Source organism: Crocuta crocuta, unplaced genomic scaffold (genome assembly GCF_008692635.1).
Source record: "Crocuta crocuta isolate KB4526 unplaced genomic scaffold, BGI_CrCroc_1.0 scaffold154, whole genome shotgun sequence".
Classification (NCBI taxonomy): Eukaryota; Metazoa; Chordata; class Mammalia; order Carnivora; family Hyaenidae; genus Crocuta; species Crocuta crocuta.
This window is the reverse complement of record NW_027530545.1, coordinates 14357579-14371021: the sequence shown is the minus strand read 5'-3', so window position 1 is coordinate 14371021 and position 13443 is coordinate 14357579. Positions and strand designations below refer to the sequence as shown.

At 34.5% G+C, this 13443-nt stretch overlaps 1 protein-coding gene across 1 annotated transcript in view; it reads right to left on the bottom strand.

Annotated features, from left to right (window-relative positions):
- The window catches only part of LRP1B (LDL receptor related protein 1B), a 1854983-nt gene that overhangs the window by 220102 nt on the left and 1621438 nt on the right, over positions 1-13443 (bottom strand). The window lies entirely within an intron of this gene.

Here is a 13443-nt window from a genome sequence, read left to right as displayed (position 1 = left end):
AAGCTATGAATGAGGAAAATGGAAATTCCTTAATTTGCACAAGCATTCCAATATTTCTCTATATTTATTTTTGGATCTATTAGAAATTCTGAGAAAGTGTTCATTAACGAAAAAAGGTACTGTAAGTCCAGTAATAAGTACCTTTTTATAAATTAGATTTTCAAGACTGAGAATTGTTTTTGCCATATTCCTCATTCACTAGTAAATGAAAAACTATCAAAATTTCAAATACATTTTTAAATTTTTATTCAGCTGTGCCAAATGTGGTCAGATAATTCACTATCACTCAGAGAAAACAGAAATAAAAACAGTAAGATGAAACTCCTCCAAAGAGGTGACACTTTAAAACACTGATGACTATCACTGTAGGGTCTAGCCAGAACTCCTTCTCAGAACAGATACTATGCCTATGAAGGAAGTAAAACTCAAGAAAAACCCAAATGTGTACACTTTTGATACAAGTATTCAAACTGAATGAACTGTGTATTTCTACAGAGATGGAGTCTATTGCTAAAACGATAAGTGGGACTGGATAGAAAGATGAGAAGGACATTTTACTAGAATGAATCATATCCGAGTTACTTACATAAACTATTCCCATTTTCCCTCTTTGGGTGTATAAATTCATTCCAGAAAGATAAAACAAATGTGGCAAAATGTTGAAACTAAGGTTAAACTTGGCGATGGGTGATTATAACAATCTCTCAACATATGTGTATGTTTGGAAATTTTCAAATTAAAATGAAAATTGACAGAGTAAGTTGAAACCCCCTAAAAGATCAATTCAGATTTCCTTGGATGTAAAGGAAATAATCACATCATTAAATACATACTCAAACAGTTAATCATCATTTTAAATGATTCTCAGTCTACCAGAGATTCAATTTATACATAAAAAGTAGAGTCATTGTAAGAATTTGCCTATGAACATCTCCAATGTTGCATAGCTTTTTGTAACTATTCAGTAAATAACTTATGGCTGACATCTGTTAAGCACTTTGGTACCAGGAAGTTGGCCAGTGTGGTTCTCAATGGGTGGGGGAGGCAATTCTGGCCCCACAACAAAGAATGATCAGACTCAAATATTAATAGTTCTGAGGTTGAGAAACTCTGCAATAGAATATCTACTTAATATATTTCATTTAATACTCATAATTTTATTGTATAGCAGTAGACAGAGCTCACTTTGTAGTTGGGAAAACTAAGATCTAGAAAATTTACATAATTTGACCAAAGAGGGGGATTAAAAACAAGTAAATGAAGGTGTTAGTATATGAATCTAAATCAGACTGACTGTTGAGTTCTTTGCCACTTTACCGTCTAGCACTGTTTTCAAGAAAGCCAGCCTAGGAGTCCTCCTATAGGAGGATAAAGTATTGTTATAGACTGAACGGTTTCCTCTTCCACCCAGGATGTCTGTATTTGGAGACAGAAAAGAGTGGGATCCTCAAATATGACCAGTGTCCTTATAAAAGAGAAAGAGAGACCAGGGGAGTACACAGACAGGAAAAGGTTTTGTGAAGACATAGCAAGAAGATGACCATCTATACACCACGGAAAGAGGCTTCAGAACAAATTAAGGCTGCCATCACCCTGGTCTTGGACTTCCAGCCTCCAGAACTGTGAAAAAATGAAGTTCTGTTGTTTAAGCCTCCCTGCTTGTGTACTTTGTTATGGGAGCCTTAGCAAGCTACTACAAGTATACAGAGCAATAAGACTAATTTCATAAGCTCCATATGAAAGTCAGTTTATTTAATTACTTGATTGAAATTACACTGTGATTTTCAGACATGGGGCAATTTAAGTACCGGACAAGTTTACTATCCCTAATCTTATAGTGATTACCCACCAGAAAAATCTGTTATCAGATAATCAATATAAATTTATGAAGATCAGAAAGGTGAACTCTTATTTCAGAACAATGTAGAAAAGGTCAAAGTAAAGAAAATTAGTCCATTTGCCCAAAGTGAACATCTGCTTGATTTAATCCCTTATTTGATATTGGCATAAAGAACAGGACTGTCACTCTAGTGGCTTTATAAGCCCGCTCCAGGACTGCTCATTTGGCGAACATGTTTATTTCCCTAACAGCATCACAGACAACCACAGGAATATTTATTCTGGAGAAAACAAAGTAAAAACACCAACTTACATTAACAAGCTGAAATCTAACACTATAGTAGCTCCAACAATCTATTCTCTAGGAGATGGTGAAAAGTTCACTTAATAACCACAAATAATGCCCATGAAAATCAAGTGTAACAAAAGAAGGCAAAATAAACAAACAAAATATTTTTATATTGCCATCTTAGGAATTCAGCTCACAATCTGGCAGTATGTTTTATTTCTTTTTTAGGACTTAAATCTCCCCAAGAAGTTATTTGACTATTTGCTTAAGCTTCTGTGGAAAAAAAAAATTGCCATGTATTAACTGATAAATGATAAGTATAAATAAATGAATTCCATGTTTGATTTTTCATTAAGAGATGAAGAATTTAGCGTGCAATGAGATTAAATGAGATGTTCTGAGCCAAATCATCATATATTTTAGTATAAGAAACTTTCCTAATTTAGAATGAGTAAAATAAAACTGCTTATTTTTGGTTGTCTCTTTATTTATTTTTACTTTGTAAATATGTATGCATATATGTATACATGCATTTATAAATATATATGTACATTTGTAATATATTACATATGTACATTTATATTTATTACATATATAATTATATATATATTCATATATAATTCATAATAAGAAGTCAAGATAAATATAAACATGGAATGTGATGTCATGAAAGAAACATTTAACAAATTCACCGAGACGTGGTTGTTTATAGAAATAGTAGTCAATGTTTTCTCAAAACAATGATGGCTATCCTTTGTAAGAGAAAAATAATATGACTGATTGTCAAATAGAAGACAGCACTTGCTTAATTAAAAAAGAAAACATGAAAAATAAATTTAAGGAAGTTTCTTTTATAGGCATTCAGTAGATATAGTTAAAAAACAGAAAAAATAGAACTATTGTGTGGGCTGCAGTTAAACAGGTATTTATTATATCTTTAAAGCCTATTTTAAAGCTGCTTTCTATAGTTAAGTCTCTATTCTGGATAACAGAATTACTTACTGTACTATTTCCAGCATTTCACTCAAGTACTAGGCTCCTAATTTTTATCTTACAGACTACCAGAATAAAGAAGTTGGTCTTTTGCAAAAAATAAATCAAAGAAATACTCTTTATGGAGTTTTTCCTTCTTAGTCAAATTTGATACTATCCTGTTAATGTTCCTAGTAATTATGGAAAATAGAAGAGGTGGCAATCCAGAATGTGCTTTTGGCTTAACCAATGCTTCACAGTTAGAGTTATTCTATTATAGTACTCTTGAGTATTATTTTTTTTGAATAGCATTCATCATGCTAAAAAAGTGTATTCCTAGATAATATCATCTAATTTTGTATTTCTATTTATATAGTTTAAATACTTAAGAACAAAATGCACCAATTACACAGTATCCATCTTTTATAGAGTTAAAATGTCATAGTTGGTGCCATGGGTAGAATCTAATATTGGGATAATGGTATATTCAGCACTCTTTGCCCAGTGGGTTAAAATAGAAATTTCATGAGGATGCTCTTTTTTCTTATATAAACATTAAAAAATTACTATAAACACCTTAGCAATATTTTCTAAAGTAAAACAAAGTTCACAGAATGCAACCACCAACCATCAAAATTACAGACTAACTTGAGCATTACTATTTTCTTCCTTTTGAGAATAAAGAATTTTGAGTGTAAAGAACTTATTGTTTAGAAGAAAATACCATAATAGTTGACAGTGTATGACTGAATAGGTTTAGAAATTTAACCTCCTGGGGAGACCTGGGTGGCTTAGTTGGTTAAGCATCTGCCTTCAGCTCAGGTCATGATCCCACAGTTTGTGAGTTAGAGCCCTGATTCAGGCTCTGTGCTGATAGCTCAGAGCCTGGAGTCTGCTTCGGATTCTGTTTCCCTCCCTCTCTGCCCCTCCTCTGTTCATGCTCTCTCTGTCTCTCAAAAATAAATAAACACTAAAAAAATATTTTAGAAAAAGAAGAAAAAAATTAACGTCCTAAAAATTTAAAGTATAGCAAATAAAACATGAAATTCTGTCATCTTTTCTTTTTTAATATATTTTAAGACTCCATTATCTTATTCTTTATGACATTATCATAAGTAAAAGCTCACATTCCTGAAATACTGTAAAATTATTCTTTCTTATTGTTTTTAATCTTTCCCTAACTCTTTTATATCAGCCAGGTTTCCTATAGTATACAGAAAATACATTTTACATGATAACTGAAAATAATTTAATAAATGAGTAATTTACAGAAGTATGGGTATGATCAGTTGCTGATGATGGATTGTTTTTGCCTACGTCTGTTACCAGAACTTGGTGAAAGCTATGGCTAGAGGAAAGGAGCCACACAACAAGAACAGTGGTCAGTTAGTGGAGGAACTCAGCTACTGCCAAACCATTGTGGTTAAGCATGAGGGAAAGGAAATAAATATTCTAACTTCTTCCTCCATCCACATTCTAATCTCCTGTCAATGTTTCCCATGGGTTCAATTCGACCTGAAGCCAAAAGATGACAGAATCTGGGTGATACAGTCCACAGAAGTTTGCATTCTAGAATTTGGAACATGGCAAAGAAGTAAAGGTGGGACAACTGGAACTCCCTTCAGTTAATATTACACACACACACACACACACACATTCTGAACTCCCTTCAGTTAATATTACACACACACACACACACACACACACACACACACATTCTGAACTCCCCTCAGTTAATATTACACACACACACACACACACACACACACACATTCTGAAGTTTATTTATTGAGAGAGAGTGAGCAAGCATGAGCAGAGGAGGGTTAGAGAGAGAGGGAGGGAGAGAGAGAATCTCAAGAAGGCTCCACTTTGTCAGCCCAATGCAGAACTCAATCCCAAGACCCTTGGATCATGACCTGAGCTGAAATCAAGAGTTAGTAGCTTAATGAGCCACCAAGGCACCTGAAATGTGTGTGTGTGTGTGTGTGTGTGTGTGTGTGTGTATGCACAGTTAGTATATGCAATATCTCTTCCTTGATCAAAAACAATCAACAACACTCATTCCTTAGGCTGTATGGTTCAAACTATTGAGCTTTATGAAAATACCATCAGTCTTGAGAAAAGAGGATCAGGATGCTTACTAATCCTCTATTCTGAGGGACTCTGATACCTACCAATTCTCTCTGACACTTTTCCAGAAAAATAATGCACAGCAACGTATGTAGAGAAGCTAGGGCATAAATTAATGGAAGAGAACATGAAAACAAACAAACAGAAAACAAAAACAAAAACAAAGGAAGAAATGAAACTAAGAGAAACAATTAGCATTGAAAAAAATGAGGTGAAATTAAAGTAACACTAAGGAAAGAATATAGGCTGGAAAACATACAATAAAATTAGATGATGAAAGAAAGTGGTGTAATGTGCCAAAGAAAGTGGGTGATCCATGACAGTGGTCAGTAAGTGGGTGGATAATGGTTTTTAGTTTATGAGAAGTGACAGAAGACCAGGTAGGTGGAGAAATGGCCACAGTCTACTAATTTCCAGAGCATGACTGCTGAGCCAGTAGCTGTAGCTACCAACATACCATCAAAAAGACTGTACTTTATATAACCTTAGGGCCAAAGACATTTGTCCTTTGTCAGTAATTATGCATTTCCTTCAGTGTTATTGGTTGCAGAATCCTCTTTTTCTTATAAGTATTTCCTCAGAACCATCAACATTAGGATACAAAATATTCCATTTAATATTTGCCTCCATGAACATATTTCCTGCCTACTCTTCAATACAATCCTGCTAAATGGTAACAGTATTATAAATAAAATTTCAGGCAAATGGATCTATAGTCCATTGTTCAAAATGAATAAAGGCATTAAGAAATGGCAAGAACACTAAGGATAGGCAACATTTGTAAATATTATGATAGAATTTCAAATTTTATTTTTTTGTAATATAATATTTCAAAAGGTCATTCATTAGTGAAACCTTGAAGGGGATAAATAATAAATTTCTTCTATTCAGCATATGCCATAGTGCCTATCAGACCTGAGCTGCTACTACCCGAGACTCTATAATATGAGGACGTCTTTTAAACACTGACACTGATCAAATATCCAAACAGTAGTTATATGTTCTTCCTTAATGCATTATGTATACTGGGACACTTAAATGTATACTTACTGAAATGAATGTAATGTACAGCGGCAAATATAGAAATTAATGCTGTATTTAGAGCTCTTCTTTTAAGTGCTTAGTAAGAGGCTAAAGGCATCCTTCGTCCATCCTTTTCTGGTATTTTTTGCCTTTTTTTCCTCTACCTTGGTCACTTCAAATAATACATATTCTCCATACAGATGAAAAATATGTGGTTTAATATAATTCAACCACTTCCCCTCTCTCATCTATGTATTTTTTGACAGGGGTGTGCAAGTGAGTGACAGGCAGAGCGAGATGCAGAGAGAGACACAGAGAGATAGAGAGAGACAAAGAGAAGTGGGGCTCACCTGGGGCTTATGTTTTAACCAAAGAGGAGCTCATGTTCACCTGAAGCAGGGACTCAAGCTCACCCGATGTGGAACTCAAGCTCATGAACTGTGAGATCATGATCTGAGTCAAAGTCAGATGCTTAACAACTGAGCCACCCAGGTGCCCTCTCTCATCTACATATTTTTAGGTTATTCATAATAGAAAGTTACATATGGCCATTTCAATATTTAATTACTAAAAAAGAGTATTTCTGTTAATGTATTTGAGGATTTATAAAGCAGACAATGCAAATTGTAGTACATTTATTTTGAAAGCTAGATTCTGCCTATAAAAATCATCTCTTGACCAGGACACTGCTCTCCAGTCTCGAAACAAAGCAACATTATCATGCAGTTGGTAAAAATATAGTCGTGTTGCTTATAAATGTTCTGAATTTTTCTGCTGGTGATACAAACTCAGAGACATTGGCAATATATTTTCAGAGGCAATCATCAGTACTAAATATGGGAGTTGTGAGAGCCCACACACATGCATTAGGAATATGTTTGTTTGAGAGTCCCAATGTAAGCTGAAGGCTTAAAAAAAAGCACTTTACCTAGGAGACAGATACCAATAGAGCCCTTTACATGAATTTAGTCTCTAGTTTTCTCAAATTCCTCCAGTTACAAATATGGTTCTAGAATAAAAAGGAGAAGAGTGTAACATACTACAAGCATTTTAAAATGTGTTCTAGGTAGTCCTAAGAATAAGTAGGGGTAGCTGATGGAATTGATAAAACAGTCTTCTCTCCTATTTCCAACCTCAGCTAAATTCCTTTAAGAAATGTTAGAAAATCACTAATTAAATAGAAGCTCCATCCTGTAGATAAAAACATGGAACCATACTGTGGCAAAGCAAGTTGCTTAAATTAGAGAGTAACCTGGAACAGAGCCAGACCTACGACTGATCCCCATATCTCAACTGCCTCCCTCCTATGGAGAAGATGGGTAAGATTTTTGACAGTGGTTGAAAACTCCTACTAAGGTAATGCTTAAAATTTCCCATTTCAAAAAGTATACGGAACATATGTGGCATTTGCAAAATAATAATCTATTTAAACATATACACAATTTAATGTAACAAGTCCTATTCAAGGAACAAAACTGAAAGACATGATTGACACTGAAATTCTAAGACTTTTTAGAAATGGCAGTTAATTTCAATTTATTTTACTGTTTCAGGAACATTTTTATAGTAACTGAATTGTATTTTGCTCCCTTCCATTAACTTTTATTGTATTGTAAACAGCAGCACATCAACACCGTTGGCATAAAATAGCCTGTGAAGTCTACTGTTTGTAATGGACTGTGAATGATAGAGGTTTTTTTTTTTTTCCCAAAAGTACTAAAATGAAATATCCTACCAAGAAAGAAACACTCTATTGTAAAATTGGAGAGTGGTGTTTATTAGATTCCCTCTCTTTTTTAGTTTCAGTGTATATTTAAATATTCTAAAGACCCAAATGCAAAAGCTTTGAGTTTCAAAATATATGAGCACAACATGCTCCCACTGTTTTTTCCAGTTTTTCATTTTCTCAGAACAAAATCCTTCATATATATATATTTATGCTATTTCAGCAGCAGCGTGCTGAGACCTAGATTCCTTTCCCAACATTAATTAGGTGATCACTGCATGGATTATGATTTGGATTTTTAAATCTAAAGACAGAACTGCCCCTCATAACACAACTGGATTCTCAGAGCAATACACAAACAATTGAGGCGGACTACAATACTGACACTTCAATGTGAGGATCTTCAGGTCAAGGAGTATAGAAACAAATGAAGAGCCATAGTCAACATAATTGCATGAAATTTTAAGCAATCTGTCTGAAGACTAAAAGACAGTTCAGTGATAAACTGTAGTTTGGAATTGTACCCAGCGATTACTCTTCAGAGAAATTAGCAGTTATGAGTATATATTTTTCCAGTATGCTGAATAAAATATGTACATGACCAACTGAATTTACACAGGTTAAATCATTCTTGGATATAAAGAAGAGTATTTTGATAAAAATTTACTAGGAAAAGTTAATTTTATTTATTTGAACAAATAAATTGAAAGATTCACAGTCAAACATATCTTTTTCTTAGCTCACCCTATTGTTAGTTCTGATCACAAACTACTTTCAGCCTTTTTGTCAAGAAAATAGCTACCTCTCTAAGGTATCTCAACTTCAATGGCACCTGTAGCAGAAGAGGAGGAAAATGAAATCTGATGTCATGGAGTTTGATACAAGCAGTCAGAATGAAATTTTGTACTAATGACTAGAATTTTGTGGATTTTAATTTTCTTTTCCTTAAATGGAAAACAAAATCTCTGGGTTAAGGCAGGTGTGCAAAGTTATCACAAAAACTTTTTCTCAGGAGATATTATATAACCTATTTCACAGATAGTTCATTCAGAGAAGACTGTTACTTTTTAAAGTGCATGAAATCAATGACAAAAGATCTTTACTTTGGTCACGTTTCAGAAATTCTACAGCACAAATTTCCAAATAAGATCTAAAAGTATAGGCAGGAGATACAATAAGTGTGGAAATAAGAGACTATAGTATAATGTCCCACTAAACGTCTCACTAAAGCAGGGTGTACATTTTTTAATTTTTTTAACATTTTATTTATTTTTGAGAGACAGGGCATGAGTAAGGGAGGGGTAGAGAGAGAAGGAGACACAGAATCTGAAGCAGGCTCCAGGCTCTCTGCTCACACAGCTGCTGACGCAGGGCTTGAACCCACAAACCGCAAGATCATGACCTGAGCCAAAGTCAGACGCTTAAAAGACTAAGCCACCCAGGTGTCTCAAAGGTTTATTACTTCTCATCCAAAATCAAAGCCCTGTTGCACTTTGAGACTGGTAGGAATCAGTCCTGAACACAAATACCTACTAGAATATTATTATTTATATATTTAGAATATTTTATTTTTATATAAAGACACTTATACATTTTAAAACTAAGCAATTCAACATAAAAGAATATTCTAAAGTTGCCTAATCTTTCACTGGACATATTTTATATTTCAAGCAAAAGTAAGAGGAGAAAGAGTCATTCACTTCCAATCTTTCTTCCAGATAAATTATCAGGTGTTCTGAAATGCTTTTCAGGGAAAAATGCATTAAAGCTTGTTTAATCACATCCTTAGAATTCCTCTTATGCTGACCCTTTTGTTAAAGTTTTTTTTTTTTAATGTTTTATTTATTTATAGGAGAGAGAGAGAGACAGTGTGAGCAGGGGAGGGTCAGAGAGAGAGGGAGTCACAGACTGAAACAGGCTCCAGGCTCTGAGCTGGCAGTCAGCACAGAGCCCGACGCGGGGCTCGAACCCACGAACCGCGAGATCATGACCTAAGCGAAAGTCGGACGCTTAACCCCGACTAAGCCACCCAGGCGCCCTGCCCCTTTTGTTAAAGTTAACCTACTTCTCATCAAAACAGAATTTTTCAAAAAAAAATCTCTGAGTTATGCTTAGTTTGGTACTTAATAAATTCCTTGTAAGATATACTATTATATGTGATACTAATAAGTCATCAAATTAGAAGGTTGTTTTCCCTAGGTAAGTGCATGCTAATATAAAATGTTCACTTAATATCTGTACCTTGACCACCAATATTTTTACTATTTTAGGCTTACAGATGCATCTCTCTCCCATTTTTTTAATCCAATTAACTTTTGAACATAAAACTTTATCCCCATTCCCACAGCTATAATCACTTCAAATATTTTCTTCTAAAATATTTTAACAGCCTTTAAATTGGTTGCCTTTCTAGGGTCTTTCATTTTCCATGCTGTTGTCAAGTCTAATGACAACACTCTTTCAACTAAACACCATCAATGGCTCCCTATGACCTAGGGAATAAATTCCAAATTACTTAGCTTACAAGGCCTGTCACAATCTGGCCCATATTTACTCATGTTCATCTAGTGACATTATCTCCCTCTTATACAACTTCTAGTCCTAGCCAAGTTGTATAAACCCCATGCTGCTTCAAGACTCTATTACATCTTTGCACGTGCTGTTCCCTCTGCGTGAAGAATCCTTTATACATTTCCCCATATGGAGAACTTGATCCAATCTCTAACATTTCTCAAAGATTCCCTACTTCAGCAAGAGCTCTCCTACTACGCCATGCATTTTCAAAATATTTGAGATTCCTCTAATCCCAATCTATGTTTTTGCTTGCATATCAGCTTTTCTATTACTATAGGTATTGTAAAAACACAAATTTATTCATCTTTGTAACTTGAGGGTCTAGCATAAGGCATGGTATAGAAAGAGACATCAGCACTTGCTGAATGAATACATGAATGAACGAATGAATGAATGAGCAGATCTAAAGGAAAGAAATCAAGAAACTAAAAAAAAAGAAGAACTAACGAAAATTGGATTTAACATAAACTGTCTGACTCAGTCATCCAGTAACATATATATTCTATGGCATCATTTTATTAAATCATATCATTATATAATTATTATAGTAAAAACCAAAAAAAATGATATTCAACGGCATTAGGAAGAGGTTCATAAGGCTAAGATCGCATCTAGATGTGCCCAATCTGGCAAACTGACTGCTTATTTGTTTGTTTAATTTTGCAATGTGGTATACAGACTAGGTAGGAAGGTGGGTTGGGGTAGAGGAGATAATAGAGAAAGATGGATAGAAATTCTTAAGCAAACTGTAAGTCACATGTACCATGGAGGTAATCTGATCTATTGTTTAGGGCAAAGAATTCTGAATTTTTAGAATTTCGTAGGCTAGACAAGTAATAACTAATGTTTTACTTATGAAATTATTGAATGGTTAAATCAGAATATGTTTGGAGCAGAAAAAACTGTCAGGGTTTAATTTTTCTCCACTATTAAGATTTGGCTTATCAAACAGAAGCCAAAATCCTAAAATTTCTTATATATCCCTCATATTCTGAAATTACTTTGTCATGACTGGCATATCCCGCTCTTGAAAAGCTTTGGTCCCACTTTCTAAGCAGAGTAGATGAGAACAATAGCACTAGTCTGGTTAAGAGAAAAAAAAGGGGATCAGTGACCAAACTAATGGGGAAGTTACACTGATGTCAAGTCTCATTTTCCACCTCCAAATACACAATCGAGAAACCACAGCACTCTCTATGTCTTTACCAGGAAAGCACGTGAAGAAGAAAACCGCTACTCCCCTTCACAAACATGGCAAGTGAATGGCTCTTTTTTCACTGACTGTGGAGTTGGCATAATTTAGGCTGCCTACAATGAGTACCTCATTAGTAACTACTAGGTAATTGTTGGCTTACATTCAGTTATTGGCATATGCCTGATAAGATGCTTAATGAATTTTTCATTAGTCTTTCTGAGGAAGCATTCAGGAGAATACTTCTGATGGCAACTCTTTTACTTTCTTTTTCTCCCCCTGGAGCTTCCAGGTATTTTCAAAATCAAATTTTAAAATATTAATAATATCATACCTGGGTATCTTTCAGCCAAATATTTTACTCTACTAAATTTAGTGCTATTTCGCTCTGCTGTAATGTCCCTCTACCCAAAGTCACCAACAGTACCATAATTGAAAGACACTTCATTTATACACATTTAATTCTGTATTAAGTTTTCAAAGCATTAGTCACCCACATATCTGACATCATTTCTAAATACTGAATAGGGGGTGGAGTCAGTAGTTTCTAATAGATAACACCTTTAACTACAATTTGTGTTCAAATACAAAGTCTCCAATGCAAACAGGCAAAACTTTGGTGCCAAAATTTGTATTTTCAGTATTCACTTATCTGACCAAAACTTGTTTAAATGTTACTGTACAGTGCCCATTTTTAGCAGAAAGTGATATATTCACAACCACCTAGAGTTTTATATAGATGCTAAAATAGACGAGTTCCTAGTTACATGGGGAAGATACTGATTGCCACAATAAAACTTTCAATTATATCATCTAAGAATGTTGCAGAACATTTCATTATTGATTCTTTGGAGAAGATATAACTGCTGAATGCTAAGTGTGATTTTGATTTGTCAACATTACCTCTGCTGTAATTAAAATCCTAAAGTCATCTTTAAATAATTCTTCACTCAAATTGCATCCTGATGAGTTTCTTTATCTCTGTAATTGGATTGCCAACACCTAAATAAGTGACTCATCCAACTACACTTGTGATATCAATGTTCTTACCGTTATAAAAGCACCTCTAAAAGCTTGCTGTCAGCAACGATAGAATAATATATTTGTTTAAACATCAACTGAGAAGGACATAGGCAAAACAATTAAGTGGTGTGACTTCAGTGACTTATATCTCCTTTATTTTTGCTCATTTACTTTTTAACTCCGTGGCTTCATCCTTCTCAGGAATGCATACTGGCACACACTTGCACGGCCTCATCTGGCAATAAGATTATCAATAATCCTCTCTTACCATCTCCCCCTATTTCCCTTTGCCCAGGGTTTTGTTCTAAGCTTACTGCTAGGGAAGAAAGAAGAAAGCACCTTGATAAGCTAAACCATGCTAATGCGTGGGCTTTCTTCTGGACCTCTCTGTGAAACCTGTGCTTTTACTATTTGAAGATAAAACACCTAATAACAAAGGTGATGTTAGGTCAATAAAGATAATAAAAAGCCTTCAATAAAAGCCATTTATCTTCTTCATTCTGGGAAAAGTCTCATCTTTAAACACTTAAAGTATTTTGAGTGTTCATTGAAATCATTTGTGGTTTCTGTTATATCCCTGTCACCTTGTCTTCATCATCATGCCCTTCTTCATTGCACTTAGGAATCCCCTCATCCTCAGCTATTTTTCTCTGAGACTTCTGCCTCATCTCTAAT